The 18,390-nt window shown below is 35.8% G+C and overlaps 2 protein-coding genes across 3 annotated transcripts in view; one reads left to right on the forward strand and one right to left on the reverse strand.

Annotated features, from left to right (window-relative positions):
• LOC127448955 (nuclear factor of activated T-cells, cytoplasmic 2-like) overlaps positions 1-18,390 on the reverse strand; it is a 357,327-nt gene that overhangs the window by 166,604 nt on the left and 172,333 nt on the right. The gene's annotated exons all lie outside the window — the stretch shown is intronic.
• Positions 1-18,390, forward strand: part of LOC127448951 (neuron navigator 1-like) — an 81,437-nt gene that overhangs the window by 18,593 nt on the left and 44,454 nt on the right. The window lies entirely within an intron of this gene.

Genomic DNA, 18,390 nt, shown 5'->3' on the forward strand with positions numbered 1-18,390 from the left:
AAGGCTGCTCAGCAAGGGAGAAGCCACTGCTCCAAATCCACCATAAAAAAACACATGGGGACAAAGATCTTACTTTTTGGAGAAATGTCCTCTGGTCTGATGAAACAAAAATTGAACCGTTTGGCCATAATGACCATCGTTATGTTTGGAGGAAAAAGGGTGAGGCTTGCAAGCTGAAGAACACCATCCCAACCGTGAAGCATGGGGGTGGCAGCATCATGTTGTGGGGTTGCTTTGCTGTAGGAGAGACTGGTGCACTTCACAAAATAGATGGCATCATGAGGAAGGAAAATTACATGGATATATTGAAGCAAAATCTCAAGACATCAGCCAGAAAGTTAAAGCTCGGTTGCAAATAGGCCTTCCAAATTAACAATGACCCCCAAGCATACCTCCAAAGTTATGGCAAAATGGCAAGTTAAGGTATTGGAGTGGCCATCACAAAGCCCTGACCTTAATCCGACAGAAAATTTGTGGGCAGAACTGAAAAAGCGTGTGCGAGCAAGGAGGCCTACAAACCTGACTCAGTTACACCAGTTCTGTCTGGAGGAATGGGCCAAAATTCCAGCAACGTATTGTGAGAAGCTTGTGGAAGACTACCCAAAACATTTGACCCAAGTTAAACAATTTAAAGGCAATGCTACCAAATGCTAACAAAGTGTATGTAAACTTCTGACCCGCTGGGAATGTGATGAAAGAAATAAAAGCTGAAATAGATCATTCTCTCTACTATTATTCTGACATTTCACATTCTTAAAATAAAGAAGTGATCCTAACTGACCAAAGACAGGGAATGTTTTCTACGATTAAATGTCAGGACTTGTGGAAAAACTGTATGTAAATACAGCTCATTACCTTGTGTACTGTAGTTTTCTTAAAGTACTTCTTGGCTTATGTAGTATGTTTTCTTTTGTTTTGTGTTTAACTTTATTTCATATTACATTATTTTTTTTATTTAAATATTTTTTTCTCTTCTCGTCTCTCTCTTTGTTTTTTGCCTTTTGTTTATATCCCTTCTCTTTCTTTCTCTCTCTCCAAAACTCTATTTATCAGACTGTTTTCTTTATTCAGTTAATATGAACTGTATGTTGTTGTTGTTTTTTGTAATGTGTGTGATGATGATAATAATAATAAAAATAAATAAATTACCTTACCCCAATATAGGAAAATAGTAGGGGTTGGACGGAATGTGTATCTCGCGATTCGGTTCAATGCACTGTACGATATGAGGTTCATGATTGAATATAATCTTGATTTGATATAGCATCACTTAAATTGTGACAGAATCTTTTGAGAAAAATGCAAATTGTAATTTCTCATCAGAATAAAATTCTCAAATACACAATACAAATACTCAAAGTTAAGATAATAAGAGTTTCTCTATACCTATCTCTGTAGAAAAAGATCAAATAAACCTTCAAAACTAGTTGGCTACGATCAGGCTGATCAGGTGCTGGACAAGCAAAATAACTGAACATATCCTGAAAAATATGACGGGTTGTATCAAATTAATATTTAGCATGCAAAAGACAGCTGTACTTATTTCTATCCCCAGCCTAGCTTTTTAAAAAAATCAAAAAATCAAAAATGTTATCAATAAATACTATGTCATGAAATTGCTTCTATAATAATAAAATAATGTATACAATTACAAGTAATAACATTAGGTTAACATTCATTTGTATATGTAACAAGCACTAAAATGTTACTGTCTCTTTAAGAATGGCGGCATTTCAACTAGCGTCATTCGGTTTAGTGCACATTTATGAGAGAGGATTTGCATTTCTTTACCACATCCATGCTATGTATGATAAAAATTTATGTTTCAGAAAACAATGTTGCAAATTTTTAAATATCGCATTTTGCCTCAATATGGTTTGTCATTTATTTTGGAAATTCAATATAGCGTCAAACAGTTTACATGACCTCACATGTTGTTAGCACAATAGCATAATCAGTGTAATATTATGCATGTAATATTATCTGATTTTGTCATTATATATAACAGTACGTTTAATGATTTTATTATCGTGATGATGTGTATTTTTCATCTTGACTTAAGTACTTAATTAAGTCAAGACGAAAAATACACATCATCACGATAATAAAATCATTAAACGTACTGTTGAAGAAAAAAACATTCACCAACAAAAAATTTTGGCAGTAATTTTGTTGATGAGATTAACACTGGCACTGGCAGAGCTTTCTCTAGTTCGTAAGCGCCCTAAGATGCAGTGCACCATATTTTCTACATTTATCCAATTAGCTTAGCAACCTGGGCTAACGCTTTCAAATGCTAACACACCGTAGCTCACCATTTTGAGAATGTCAGCATTCAGATTAGCATCAAATCACCATGCATTGCTATCACTCTTGTTATTTATAATACAGGGCTTTAAATGGTTTGCAGTGTGCATGTATTTTATTCATCAAAGCTAACAGTTTCCATAGTGCATGACAGAGTCTGAATGTGGTAACCATGGAGATCAGCTAGTGTGGAAAAAGGAGGGAAAATGTGAGGGTTTGCTCCCAGATGCTTCAGTCTCCAGTGATCGATTCTGTGTTCTTGAGCTTTGACTTTGTCTCTGTGTATGGAAGCCTCATAATGTTCACTCTTACAAAAAAGTACTATAGCGGTACAATGAGACAGTAATGGTATCAGATGGTATATGGTACCATGATAAGCAATGGTGCTGAATGATTACAAAATTCATATAGCATGTTTTTTTTTTTTTTTTTTTTTTTTTACATTACTCCAATGTACTTCAAATACTGTAATACCATGGTACTTTTCTGACAGTACCAGGAGACCCATCAAAGCCTTAGAATATCTCTTAGAATAAGCTACATATTACTAGCTTCAGCAAGATAAATACCCTGAGTAGTTATAGTTAAGTAATGATTTTGGAGCAAACTGCTGATGTTTGTGTTTCTCTCAGTTTGGGTTCAGTATTCGGACAAGGCATGAAGCTAAGTCCCACGGTAGACAAATAATGTTATTGATTGTGTCTAGCCTGGGGCTAGCATGTTGTAGCTTTCATTGCTATGTGCTCATGGTATATTGCTGTTGGATAGTGACTGTGCAAGTCCTGTCCAAGCCCATCCTGAAAGTAATAGCCTGTCTAGTTTTGTAGTACTGTATTTTGTTATTGCAACAATTAGTCATTGGCTTGAAATTGCTAGGACAGCTTAGGGATGAATCTCACGAAGCCAGTTAAGAGCACGTCTGGGTAATATTTCACAATAAAATCAATAGAAATAAATAAGAATATATACATATATATATATATATATATATATATATATATATATATATATATATATTTAAGCAATATCACACAAGCAAGAGTGCGATATGGACATACATCAGCACTGCTGTGATTCGGCAGCAGGCCGAGTGCTGTAGGTAATCACAGCAGTGCTGAGTGTGGTCATAAAAAAGGCATTTGCATGGAACTACATTCTTACGTGACGGATCAGAATCTGCCATTGCTGGTTCAAATCAAATGATGCGTTCAAGCCTCTCAAAAACGTCACTTTAGAACTAGTATAACGGCTTGGGCTGGTTCTAACAAGTTATTGGAGAAACAAGGATGTGTGTGTGTGTTTGTGTGTGTGTGTGTGTGAGAGAGAAAGAGAGAGAGAGAGAGAGATGGAGTGTGTGCGTGTGCGCTCCCAAGCAGAGATTATGTAGTGTGTTAGTCAGCTTTATGAAGATAATGTAATTTTGGTCAAAAGCATCCTATTTTCTCTGTAGAAAAATAGCCGTCCAAGCGGGGGTATCCCTCCCTATTTTGTGGTAGGTGGTGAGCAAGAGTCTTTCACTATAGAAACCGCAAATTGAACAGTATGTCCTCTCCAATGTGGAAAGTCCGGTAAGAGGTAAGCGCCTTGAGTTTGTGTAATTAATCAGTCTGTTGTGTCTCTCAGCTGTGATGAGCCTTAATGCTGAAGTTGTTAGTTTAAAGCCATTTAAAACTATTTCCTATTTATTAGCTTTAGTAGTCGTAATCCGAGTGATCACGTAGTGCTGATGAATGAAAACACTGACTGACATGGACTCACTTCACGTCACCTAACTGGCTTATATTACACACAAAAATGGTCCTTTGCTGCCACCTGCTGGCTAAAATCTGTAATGTCATAAAAATACATGTAAAGAGACACATATAGCTCTTAACACATATGCACTGCTGTTACACTTTAGTTTAGAACGGCACGAACACAAGCGAAGTGATACACACAGTGAAGCGTTCGAGTGATGATGTACTGAGACATCAGTACTCATGGAAAGTCTCTCGTCCAATCAGATTCGAGGACCTGAACTAACTGTTAAATATATACATATATATATATATATATATATATATATATATATATATATATCAGGCACGTGCCATGGGCTTTGAAACTGGGCAAGCATCAAAGATTTTTAATACACATTTTACGTTGGGGCACAGACGTGTCTACGTTGTTGTCTTTGGTGGTCAGATAAGTTAATTGCTGCTGTCCATTCCAGTATTTCTGAACTGTGGGAAGAGTGACATGTGAGGCCTACAGTATGATGTTGAAACTAGTAACTGGCAATATTTTCTTTTTCTTTTTCTTTTTCTTTTTGTTGTATGTCAAAACAAGCATAAACATGCTCGGCTCAGTATATGACAATCTTTAATCTGTGTGATATGATCAATATTTCAATATAGTGATGAAGTTCGCCACTGTGACATAATTGTTTCCATTGGCTGCTGGGTTGTAAGGCAACAATTTATGTAAATGAGATTTCCGCGACATTACACTCACCCGTATAATGTTTTTTTGGGCACAGTGTTTAATAATGTGTATTAAAAATCTTTGATGCTTGCCCAGTCTCAAAGCCCACGACACGTGCCTGATATATATATATATATATATATATATATATATATATATATATAGATAGATAGATAGATAGATAGATAGATAGATAGTTTTTATATTTATTTTGACCATTTTCTCTACTAATTCTCATACAGTAAAAAAAAAAAAAAAAAAAAAATCTCATTCCCATTACTGTTATGCAAAAAAAACAATAAAATAAAAAAAAGAGCAATACTAAATTGTTTCAATTCTTAAGAATTTATATATGGTAGTGTTTATCATATTGCTTTTAATTGAACTAATTTAAATAAAGTGATTTTATTACAGTACTGTTTACTATAAAACTGTTAATAAAAGTGAAAATTAAAAAATATATATAAAAAATTAAAAATAACAAATGTAATATAAATATAAATAATGAAAAGTAAAAAATAAAAAATAAAAAAAAAAGTTAAACGTGCTGCATAATGGTAAAGAACATTTGCTTTGCCTAACATAACATACTATTGCACTGCCAAACAATTATCCAAAAAGGATTTTGAGGGCTACTTTTTGTTTATATTATCTCATCTTCTGGTCTCTAAGTGCAATTCCATGTTCTCACTGCCATATACCCCTGTGGCACTTATAGTAAAGTCTCATGTTTCACCCTAAAGCTGGACCATTGGTATGAAATGACATTCTGCACAATAATAAATCAGCACATACATTTTCAGATTCCTGTCTCCTAAAGAAACACATGGCTCAGTTACAGTCAGTGATGGTCAATGCTTTAGGATGCTACAAGATCACAGAGTGATTGATTGAAAGAATTAGCTAATGCTTTTTAATGCATGCAACAACAACGGCCCACCCAAAATCCTCTCTCTTTATCACAGCTGACACATGGAGAGGGACATCGGAGCAAAGCTAAAATAAAAAATAAATAAATAAATAAATAAAGAGGTTTGGAATGGGATTGGAGAAATAACTCAATCTTTACATTTTGTCACAAAAATGTGAATAGTGCATGCACATACAAAACTCCAGAATGCTAGGGTATTTCAGTTGTAGTTTTATGGATATTTTTGTTTACTTGAAAGGGTTATTAACTGTTTGATTTTTGAGAAATATATCTGACTGATAATTCACTAGAGGTTGACCGATTGTGGATTTTGCCGATACTGATAACTAAGGTGGTGGAAAAGGCCAATAACCGATTAATCGGTTGATAGTTTTTAAAAATCGATCTATACAACAATAAAAAAATATCTTATTCTTTCTTAATATGAAGGGCACAAATGAAGGCTTGGTGCATAACGTGGGACGTTTTACTTTAAACTAGCCTGAAGTACACCGGGGACTCTTATTTTAAATTACAGAGATTTGACTCCATTACAGTGCTTTATGTGTAAGTATTTACCAAATGAAGCTTTTTATAGCCTATAGATTCACCAGATGAAGAGTTTTGTATGTATATATTTCACCAGATGAGATTTATTGATGAAGAATTAGAAAAAAGTATGGGGAAAATAAAATATCGGCAACAATCGGCATATATTTTTTCAGATAGCCGATTATTCCAAAAATCAACTATCAGTACCGATTAATTGGTAAAACCGATATATTGGTCTACCTCTATAATTCACAGTAAATTCAGGTGGCAGTGGTGGGTTTCTACCCGTAATTTCACCTCATTCTCTCTCTTCATCTCAATGCTGCTGCAACATGTCTCTGAGCATGCAGTGTATGGGTTGGGATGTGTTGCCATAGCAACCCCCATCAGTCTGACTCTGTGTGACCCAGTGAAACATGGTGTGTCAGTATATTAGCATGTGTGTGACTTGAATGCCGCTGCAGATTACAATGCAGGGCTTGAACGAGAGCTAATGTTCAGCTGTGTTCCATTGATTCTGTATGTTATAATGTCTTCTAGGATTATTTGTTTTCCTGTTTCTTTCCCTGCAGTGTTTCACAAGGTTTAGTATTACAATGCAAACTAAAGAAAATGTGAGCTGTGCTTGCCTCTGTAAAAATCTAAGCTGCAATACTAGGGTGTTTTAGGGAAAGATTTCTCTTTCATTCAAGGCCTCTTTGTCAATGAGAACATCTGGCCTGCTTGAGGGGATGTGTGAAGCTTCATCTACCATGACGTTTCACAGGATGCACTCCATTAACCACAAGAGGAAGAAGGGTGACCAGCACAGATCTCTGACCATGTGCACATCAGCTGTCCTAAAGACACACACACATACTAGAACATCTGTGGAGGTGTGTGCGAGGTCTCTGGGGTTGTGAGGGGCATTATTCTAAGACTTCCATTACACACACATATAAATACACGCTCTCGAATTTTAACAGAACTTTATGTTTGGTCAGACCGACGTCTGTGGAATGTCAGTGATGTCATCCGACAGCTCGTGACAGCATAGAAACATCTGCATCTCTACATCAGTTTGTCATAACATTAGCTGCATAGATAGAAATGCACAGGCAACTTTGCTTTGACTGCAGGAACTAGTTTGATCACTTGTAGAGATAGAGAGCACTAAAGGAATATTCTGGATTCAATACAAGTTAAGCTGAATCGACAGTATTTATTGCATAATGTTGATTACCACTCATATTAATTTAAATTTATCCTTCCTTTTTGTAAAAAAATAAAACAAACTAAAATCTGGGTTATAGTGAGACACTTACAATGGAAGTGAATGGGGGCTAATCTGTAAACATTAAAATACTCACTTTATCAAATGTATAGCCACAAGACACAAACGATATGCGTGTTAACATGATTTTAGTGTGATAAAATCACTTAACCTTTTATGTTTAATGTTATATCCAGTTTTACAACTTTGTTGCCATGACGACATAATGCTGTAAACCCTAAAACGACCGCAAAAATGGATTTAAACACCTTTACAGCTTAAGTAATACATGAGTTTTAACAGAAGAATGAATGTACAGTAAGTGCTTTTATAAAATTATATGCTTCACATTTCTGCCTTAAAACCCTCCAAAAATTGGCCCCATTCACTTCCATTGTAAGGGCCTCAGTGTAACCTTGTTTTTTGCTTAATTTTTTAAGAAAAGGAGGGACGAGTCTAACACAATCACCTTTAACAAAACTGAAAGTGACAAATGTGATAATTTCAGGGATCCTCATTAGCTACATAAATTTGCAACATTTTAAAAGTTAAATGAGTGTTTTGGGTAACTTTAACCTCAGCACTGTTGTAGCCTTACCTCATCGTGTTGTTTGCCAAGGAGAGGTGTGCTACTACTTCTCTAAAGGATCTGACATGGGGCAGATGATAAAGTGAAATCCCTTTGATAGTACAAAAATTCAGTTTAGACTTGTGTTGAAGGAGGGTCCTGAGCCATATGTAGATGTCAGAATCTCATAGACACTTTGAGCTGGGCTCTTTTGACTTTAGCCAGTAAGAAACCCCCTAGAAGCTACCCAAAACACCATATCATTGTGGTGGAGAGTTTAGTACAGGTGAGCATCACTCACATTTTCTTTGTGAAAATCTACAATAATTGACACTGTGGCACTGTCATTGTTGCATAAACTTCGCAGTCGCAATTCTGTCTGTAACATTAAGATCAGGTTTGCATCTTTTAGCAGTGTGACAGGAGAGAACTGCCTACCTCTACTGGAAAGATACTTAAACTGCACAAGTCTTTAGTTGCGACTGGCTGCATTTGTGTGACGTGATTTGTTTTTTCAAGATGTAGAATTCTAAAACCAAGCACTAGTTGTGTGATGATGATACTGTATCCATTACTGGTCCACGTGCCTCTAAATGTCTTTAAAACATGGCAAACCACAGAACAATCTGAAAAGCATGTGTAGTGGTAAAGCAATACAGTTGATTTTCACTGCTGTGGGTGTTTAATGTGGGTGTTAGTGAATTATCTCTATTATTAGGATCCTTCTGTGGCATCATTTTCTTGCAATATAACATTTCAGATACACTAGTAAATAGTTAAATAATTCCATTCCGAGCTATTAAAATGGCTCTTTAAATATGTCTGGGGGAAAAAAATAATCTAAACATCAAATTTAAAATCTCAGTTGTTTCTTCTAGACATCACTGAGATTAACTGGAGAGCAAATGGAGACTTCTGCTTAAATATTATATTTTTCTTTTATTAGAAAAATGCCCATAATCTCAAAAGTCCCCAATAGTCTTCTTTTGAGTTTCAGAAGAAATCTCAACAATGTCTCAAACTGTGTCCAGATTAGCCAAGATACCAAAGTCTGCAATCAGAGATTTCTTATTTTACAGCTCTATATTCTCTATTAGCTCAATATATTCTATATGTCATCTGTAGTATACTGTATGTCAACTATATGTTTCCATTTTTATTTTTCCTATAGGAACTTTATGAGAAACATTCAAGATAAAGTATGCATTTCAATAAAAGCATAACTAAGAACTCCATTACGTCTCCCGAGCTCTGAAAGTGCACCTCTGAGCAATAAAAGTTTCCTCTGAGTATATGCATGGAAAAATGTGTGTGCATTTTTATTAATGTTTTAGCAGGGTTAAGCCGCTGTGGTTCCAGTCATTATTCATTTAATTTGTGTCCAGTTCTGCAAACACATGCAAATGAATCAAAGCTCTTTAAATAATAATCACTCAAGTAAAATGCCCTCTAAAGCACTTTGTTGTCCAAAAGTTAATGTGAGCGCTTTTCCCTCAGAACATTTGTTTGTACAAAAGTGGTTTGATGGGGTTGGAACAAAAACCATGTGATTATAGTTTGACTGAAATATTCTTCCACAAAGGATTCACATAACTAATGTTGCAGAAATGGATCTGTATTCGTGACAGAAGGATATAAAAGTGAATTATGCATGCACCCATTGCACTGGTCTGAATCACATCAGCAGTTATTGTGTCTTTTGGGGCTTGTTGTGCAAGTAAACAGCATTCAGTTGATGCTTTTGGTTATGTTGGGTTGACATGGTCATTATGGAAGGTGGCGGCAGATGTTTATGTGTTTATCTTTGCTCAAAACAACAGGTATTAAATATAGCGATGGAGTACAAGCATACATCATTTTTCGGAGTAAAACATGCCGTATTTCGGAGTAAAACTAATATCATCATAATGACCACCTTTTTTGCATTGCGGTAAAGAGAATTGGTGGCAAAATGTGTATATTTGTCATAAAAATAATGTCACATTTCTTAATGGTCTTAAAAATAGGCTTAATTTTCTATATAAAAAATGTATTTCTTTCACGTGATTTTGAAATAAAATAGGGCCAGGACATTTTCTTGAGCAGTTTCATGAGAATCACGCAAATGATAGGTGGTTGATCGGTGATGTCAGCTGAAATTATTACATTTTGGTTTTTACAAACTATAGAATATGAATAACGTTCACCATTGAAATGTTCACAATAAGACCAGGAACATGTATTAATAAAGGAAATAGCATCAAATTTTATTTCTTGTTGACTTTAACTGCATTTATTTTTGGGTGTCTAAGGGGCAGTTCACACAGGATGCATTCTTTTTTTTTTTTTTGATTTTCTCCTCCTTTTCTCCCCAATTTGGGATGTCCAATTCCCAATGCGCTCTAGGTCCTCGTGGTGGCATAGTGACTCGCCTCAATCCGGGTGGCGGAGGATGAATCTCAGTTGCCTCCGCGTTTGAGACAGTCAATCCGCGCATCTTATCACGTGGCTTGTTGAGTGCGTTACCGCGGGGACTTAGTGCGTGTGGAGACTCACGCTATTCTCTGCGGCATCCATGCTCAACTCACCACGTGCCCCACCGAGAGCGAACCACATTATAGCGACCTTGAGGAGGTTAACACAATGTAACTATACCCACCCTAGTAACCGGGCCAATTGGTTGTTTAGGAAGCCTGGCTGGAGTCACTAAGCACGCCCTGGATTCAAACTTGTGACTCCAGGTGTGGTAGTCAGCGTCTTTACTTGCTGAGCTACCCAGGCCCCCACAGGATGCATTCTTGAATTTAAAAAGCTAAAAACAGAATGGAACAAAATAAGGGTGTCTCGATAAATTAGTTACTTTACATGCACACCATTAGGCAGATATGTACCAAAAATCTTCTAATTCAAAAAATCTGACAATGCAAGAAATCCAGAATCTGTAAAGGTGTTGTTTTCATGCAATGCAAATTGCAGTAATGGGCAAAAATCAATGTGTGCTGATCGTTTTTTGCTTAAACTGTTTGTGACCGTACCCTAATAAGGCATTTGCATGACTACACGTCTTCGTCTTATTACGCATAATCAGTGTAAGTTCGTGCAAGTGCATGTCAATTTTTTTTTTTAAGTTCTTTAAAATGCATGGCTCATTTTGAGATGCTGACAACATCGAGATGTGACAAAGAGGTTGTTTACAGATGCAAGAATGCCTTCTGTGTCAACGTCCCCTTAATACATGGTTTTATCGAACATTGAAATGACTGCCCCTTGGCAGTAAAAATGCTTTGTTTGCACACGTGCACGCAGCTATCTCTTTGCGGAAACACGCTGAATACGTTATGATTATCTGCAAGTTGATCTGCATACATAACCTTGTGGTTAAAGCAGGGCAGGCCACATACAGTGTGTTTGGTACTGTTATCTTTGTGTGTGGTTATGTGTGTGCACGTACGTGTAGACATGGTTCGACAGCAATGAAACATGAGAGAAATTCAACAGACAGTTAGATATTATGTCAAACTCAAGATCCGTTTCACTCAGTAACTCACAGCTAATAGATTTCCAGATTTCACTGGCCTTCTGTTGGTCATATGGTGCTCATTGAGTCTTTCCCAGCCTGTCCTGCTGTGTTCTGGCGTGAATGAGGGAGAAGCGCTCTACATCAAAGGTGAACAGAGATAAACGTGTGTAAATTCTCTGCATATTGGACTGTATGCAGTGAATATTCTGGTGTGGAAAAGCAATCAGAAAGACTATCATCCGATGTCTTCTGTCTTTGTCTTCAGCTGTTTCGGACACACAGTCAGAGGTTTATCTCACTTTTTACCATTAAAAAAAAAGTACTGTGGTGGTACCATGGTACTTTGATGATATCAGATAGTAATACCATGGTACTTTAATATATACCATGGTACTGAATGATTACCATATTCATACATGGTATTTGCATGGTACTCCAAAGTACTTCAAAGAATAAAATGGTATTACCATGGTACATAAAAAAATATATACATTAAAATGCTTTAAAAATACTTTTATAATGCACTGTACTCTCAAAAACATATTTTAGCCTATTTTTAAGATTATGCATCAAATTTAAGTAAGCTATAACAAAATTACCTTAATAAAACTGAAATACTGTATTTTCAACCAAAAAGTACCATGGTTTTTGGACGTGTATCATTGCAGTGTTATGTTTTATTAATTAGTTAATCGGAGTATTTTGGAGTAAATTATTCTTTTTATTATTACTTTGGAGTATTTTATTTTTGGAGTATTTTGGAGTATTATTTTATAATATTTTATTATATTATTTTTGTTATTATGAATATTTTTTATGATATTATTCAATTAATATTTAGGAGTATTAAGATATTTTGTAGTGTTTTAGAGTGTTTTGGAGTACTACATTTGTCAATTTTGGAATGTTTTGGAGTATTTTATTTGAAGTAGACTTACCATGTAAATATACTGTAGGCCTACATCATAAACAGTACCGTGGTAATACCATCTTATACTGTCACTGTACCATGGTACCCCCACACATTTTATATATATATATATATATATATATATATATATATATATATATATATATATATATGTGTGTGTGTGTGTGTGTGTGTGTGTGTGTTTGAACTCTGTTTTTCCATAGTCTATACTAAAATATGCTTTTAATGTGCTTTTTGACATGCAACAATTCCAGTCATTCAGGTCCTGTAATGCTGTTGTATTTGTACGGGTTGGCTGGTGCTGAACAGCTGGATTCAATTACTGGCTGCCCATGAGGTGGGGGTGTTTTACGGGGGTGTTGCCCGAGCACAAGCGAGAAAAGAGGACTGCACATGCATCTCAGTCGGAGAGAGAATGGATGTGACTTGGAATAAGCTTTAACAAAGACAGGGTGACTGTGCGTGTTTTCACGTGACCCACCGCTGTGAAAGATCCATGATGAGTGAACGATTCGTGCAGAGGGAGTTCCGACCTCTGACGACCGCTGGGTGTTTGAACAGAACGATGTTTCTCATAAAGTGAGTAAAACTGTTTTAACGCTGATAAAAATAATAATAATAATAATAATAATTTGACAAAGGGACTGTATAGTTTTTTATGGAAATTTAGGATGAAAATTGACCAAACGTAGTAATTATAAAACAGATCGTTTTAAACACTTAGTAGCTGATTTTCGCGCACCTGCGATCACGCTTCAGTTGAATTCTGTATCAATGCGCCAAGTTGCTTGGCAACCATAAACAGCATACAGGGTAACGGACTATTTTACGTGGCGGAAGAATTGTTTATTTTGATTTTACTGTTAATAAATGTAATTATTTCTGAAACATTTGTGTCTTTTATCATAATGTTGTCAATTTTGTTTATAAAAATATCAAGCCACATGAGGTTGGGTATAACACAGGATAAGTCCTTGTAAACAAATAGTTCAAAAACATGTATTTTGTTAACATTAATTATGACATTGCAGTGATGTTTTGCAGTACTTTGATTACTTTAATTTGTAATTCTTTTCCACAAACTCTTGAGATTTTCCTTTACTGTACGTCCTTGCGAATATTTTTCAATGTGTTCTCATGTGCAGTGTCGCTCTAATATGTCAAGCGATCTAGAATTTTAAACATACTGTATGTAGAATTCAAAAGCTTGTGCTTTGTTTGTTGAAACAAGAATATCATCTACTCCTTTCTTAGTGCTCACAAATGTTGTGTAACATGAGGAAGGACTCTTTCAAGTTCTCATTAAAGAAGCACAGAGGATGGATCTTATTTGTTAGAAACAAACCAGAGACTGCAACACCTACCTGCAAAGTCACGTTCAAGTTCACAGGGGTCAAAGGTGGAGTCATAGAGCAACATGAGCTGCTAATTAGGATTTTTTTGAAGGGTTTTCCTCCTTTTGAAGTGCAAGGATATTTTATTAGTCAAACAGTTTACTGCTGGTGTCACCATGCATGCTTGACTTTGTCACCTACTAGCTCTGGACACATTTTCAACTCCACATGTGCGTTTTCCAATGTGTATTGTGTCACTAATGGAGTGAATCCCTTTTTTTTCCCCTCTAAAATGGGTAACTCAAAAATAGTGAATACAGATCTTATGGAGTCATCACAAAAGCCCCAGATACTTTTCATATGGAATAAAATTGAGGAAAGCGGGGGAAATAGTTGCTCAATATTTCAAGCCTGACAGAACTTCCCGTCCTAAAGTCATTTCTCATTTTTTAATCACACTGAAACTCAGCCAGAAAAAGCATTCGCTTAATTTTCTGTCATTCAAGGATTGGTCACTTGGTCAAATTTAGTAAACTGAGCTGACCCACTCTCTACGTCTCTCTCTTTTTTTTTTGTCATCTTCCGAAGTGCATGGTTCCATTCTTCATATGGATCCTAATGGACCCGTTAAAAGATATTGCCCCCACTGATCCAGCAGACAGCCGTTATGTTGCTGAAACTTTGAGATTTTTGGTTGAAGTGGAAACTAGTTAAGACCTCCTTAAATTTAGTAGTTAAACTTCTGCAGTCAAGAGCTTTAAAGTATCTAATTTTCTTGAAAAATATGGCACCAGGCTACTTGTAAACTTTAGTCTCACAGAGCCAGACTTTGACTATCAGCCTATATTTAACCATATTGTGTCTTGTTAATTATGCACAATATCATCTCTCATTTATGGAAAAAAAAAAAAAAAAAAAAGTAAATAGAAATTGGGGTTACAGTAAGGCACAATGGAAGTGAATGGGGACAGTCTATAAACATTTAAATACACACTGTTTCAAATCATGAGAATTTATTTTATTTTATTTTTTATATTTTTTCCTGTTAACAGTTTTAGTGTGATAAAACTGCTTTCCAACCTTTTCTGTGTAAAGTTATATTCAATATTCAAACTTTGCCAGTAAACCCTGTAATTATGGTAAACAATATTATCATGAAAATGTTTACGTCTTGTGGCTATTCTTTTGAAACAGTGTGTATTGTAATGTACATATGGACTAGCCCCATTCAGTCCCATTGTAAGTGCATAACTATAACTATGATTTTTGCTCTTGTTTTCAATAAACGAGGGAAGAGTTTAAATACATTTTTGTGGTAATCCTTATGCCACAAATGCTGTCAATTGAACTTATGCTGAACAAACAACATTCCTTTAAAGGTGCACTCAGTAACTTTTTGTTTGTGTCATCTTGCACAGTGACACCTAGTGGTGTGGATGCAGCATCATTCAAAGTCAGTGTTTTCAGTTACAGATGTCATTGTAGAAATTCACTATTCACAATCAGCCATGATTAATTTAATCCAAGAGTGAAAGTGTCCAATAACAAGATGGTTACTGAGATTAAGTGAGTTGTATTCAGCTGGTCATGTGATTCTAAAATGGCAGCCCCCATGAGGGCACCCCACTCCCATGTAGAATAAAACAGCTTTTATAAGTTTACTGATATGACTGGAGTCCTCATCTCCTGTGAGTGCTCATGATTTTATCCATATGTTTCAAAATTACAATTCATTTCTTTAGGAGTAAAACTTTTTTAATGGGCAAAACATTATTGCATGTACCTTTAAAACCTTCTTTTTTACCACACAAACAAAATATTTTCTAAGCAGTTTTGTACACTCTCTTTAAATATAGCATAACTAAGTAATGACACTGATCATCTTGTAAAAGAAATAAGTTCACTTTAAATCCACTAACGAAACTGACTATATTTATTGTCATCTTGTTTTTCCATATTTAATCTGATACCATGAAAGCAGTATTTTCACAGGCGCTGTGATAAATGCTTTCCTGAGTTATCTGATGGTGGCTACAGAACGTGTAAATGAGATTGATGACACTGCTGTCCATGCCGGAGACTGTAGTGGTTCTTCTAGATAAGTCCCCCAGCCCAGTACAGAGACAGCGAGGGTTTCCAGAGAGAGTGAACAGAACAGGGGTTTTATTACTGGTAGCACATGCTCCCGTCCTGCCCTGCCATATGGTGAACCAAAACTTCCCTCAGCTCTTTTTTTAATCTGAGATGCCATTCTGAGCAGTGCTATGAACAAAGTCAAGTTGTGGCTGTCTGATTGAGGTTAACCCATTTGCATTTATCTGTTCAACTTGTTGATGCAATTACAGTATATATTCAATATATACAATATACAGTCCACAATTTTGGCCTCAGTTTATTCACTCTCAGTTGAGGTAGCTAGTATCAACCTACTCCATCATCACCAAACAAGCATGAATTAAAAGGAGTTTTCCAGGTTCAATACAAGTTAAGCTCAATCGACAGCCTTTGCGTGATTACCACATAAAATAATTTTAGCTGGTCCCTTATTTAAAAAAAAAATTTTTGAGTAATGCGCATAATGGAAGTGAAAGGGGCCAATCCATAAACACTAAAATACACAATATTTGAAAAGTATAGCTACAAGATGTAAACATTATATTCGTTAACTGGATTTTAGTGTGATAAAATCACTTACCTTTTATGTGTAAAGTTATGTTATATCCAATGACGATGTTACGCTGTAAACCTTAAAACTATGATTTCAACAACCTTACAGCTCAAATAATACACAAGTTTTAACAGAAGAATTAATGGAAGTGCTTTTATAAAATTATGAGCTTCACATATCTGCCTTTAAACCCTCTAAAAATTGGCCCCATGCACTTCCATTGTATGTGCCTCACTTCGTAACAGTGAGTGCATTTTTGCTTTATTTTTTTATAGAAAATGAGGGACGAGTTGAAGTTAGATATTAAGTCTTGTTTTCAGATAAATCTATCAAAATTTGGTGAGGTTTATGCTTTAAACTAGAAAAAAAAAAAAAAAAAAACATTTGCCAATGTAGTAGGAAAAACAAACTTGTTTCTCCTTTGAATCCATTTTTTTCCCTATTCACTATTTTTGAGTTACCCATTTTAGAGGGGAAAAAAAAGGGATTCACTCCATTAGTGACACAATACACATTGGAAAACGCACATGTGGCGTTGACAAATAGTTTTTTTCTTGTTATAAACATTAACGTTACTAAATTTATTCAGAGTTCTCTCAAATCAAGACTTATATGTGTCAATCTTGTTCTCAAGTAAATGCATCTTGTTTTAAGAATTTTTATTATTTTTACTGGAATGCAAGTCAAAAATACTCCAGTTGGACTTACAGTTTTTGCCTGATGGACAATAAAACAAAAAAAAAATCACTTCCATTTTCAATTAAGGAAAAACCTGAGGCATTTCTTCCAGAAAGACTCACAATAATTGGGAATTAATCAAGAATATTAAGACAGAATAAATTATTTTGGCATAAGCCCCGTCCTATGGTTCAGCGTTAAGGTTCTCGCTCGAACCATCAGATCCTACCAGAAGAGGATGGTGGCAGGGGAGAGGAACAAACAAACAGTGGCATGACAAGTGATGAACAACAGTTTAGAGCTCAGAAAGCAGAGGCTGGATAATGAGATACCTGAATTGAGTGAAAGCACAGTGCTGCTACGAGTCTTCTTGACAGAACTACCGCAAACACTTCCTTATCGAGAGACCAGAATACCATAGGGACTTGAGGGTAGGGCTCTTTTGACTTGGGCCAATAATCAATCATCTAGAACACCATAGCGACCTCCAAGAAACCACCCAGAACACTTTACCATTATGGCAATGAGTTTTGCACGGGCCAGCATCACTCACGTTTTCTTCAGAACATGTAAAAGTCTAGTCTCAGACCTGATCTTTGGCCATCCCATTATGTAATATCTCACTGTAGTAATCACAGTTCCCTTCCACACGAAACCCAAACCAAGCTGACACAGACTTCAGGCAACGTTTTGCTCTAAAGTACCACCATTACATTTCCAACAGATGGAAACAGAAAGTGATGTGGCAAAGAAAAGCATTATGAAATAGTCTCCGACTGTTGAGACATGTAGGCAAGTCCATTCTCTCCCCTCCATGACTGCACAACCTGTAATTAGCACAAATTGCTGGCTTCTTAAGTTGTTCTTCCGAACATCAGCAAGCCATTTTTGTCCTCCGATTCTTTGGCACCCATAATTCTCTTTTCCATCTCCATAGACTCTGCTGAGTCTGAAACCACAGAGCAATTTAGAACCAACATGATGGCAGACAGGAAAGAGAGCAAGACCATGACTCATCTTTAACATTCATCCCAAATAAATGTTCTTTAACGGTTCTTTGAAGCACTTTAGGATCAGCAAAGAACCTCATCAAGAACCATTTTTGAATACACTGTAATAGAATCCTGTTAAATTTACATAAAAAAATAAAAATAATAATCTACCAGCTGTGATTGCCAGAAATGTACTAAACAAAATGCAGTAACCATGTCTCAGGCATTACGGGATG

The sequence above is a fragment of the Myxocyprinus asiaticus genome, chromosome 12 (genome assembly GCF_019703515.2).
Source record: "Myxocyprinus asiaticus isolate MX2 ecotype Aquarium Trade chromosome 12, UBuf_Myxa_2, whole genome shotgun sequence".
NCBI lineage: Eukaryota > Metazoa > Chordata > Actinopteri > Cypriniformes > Catostomidae > Myxocyprinus > Myxocyprinus asiaticus.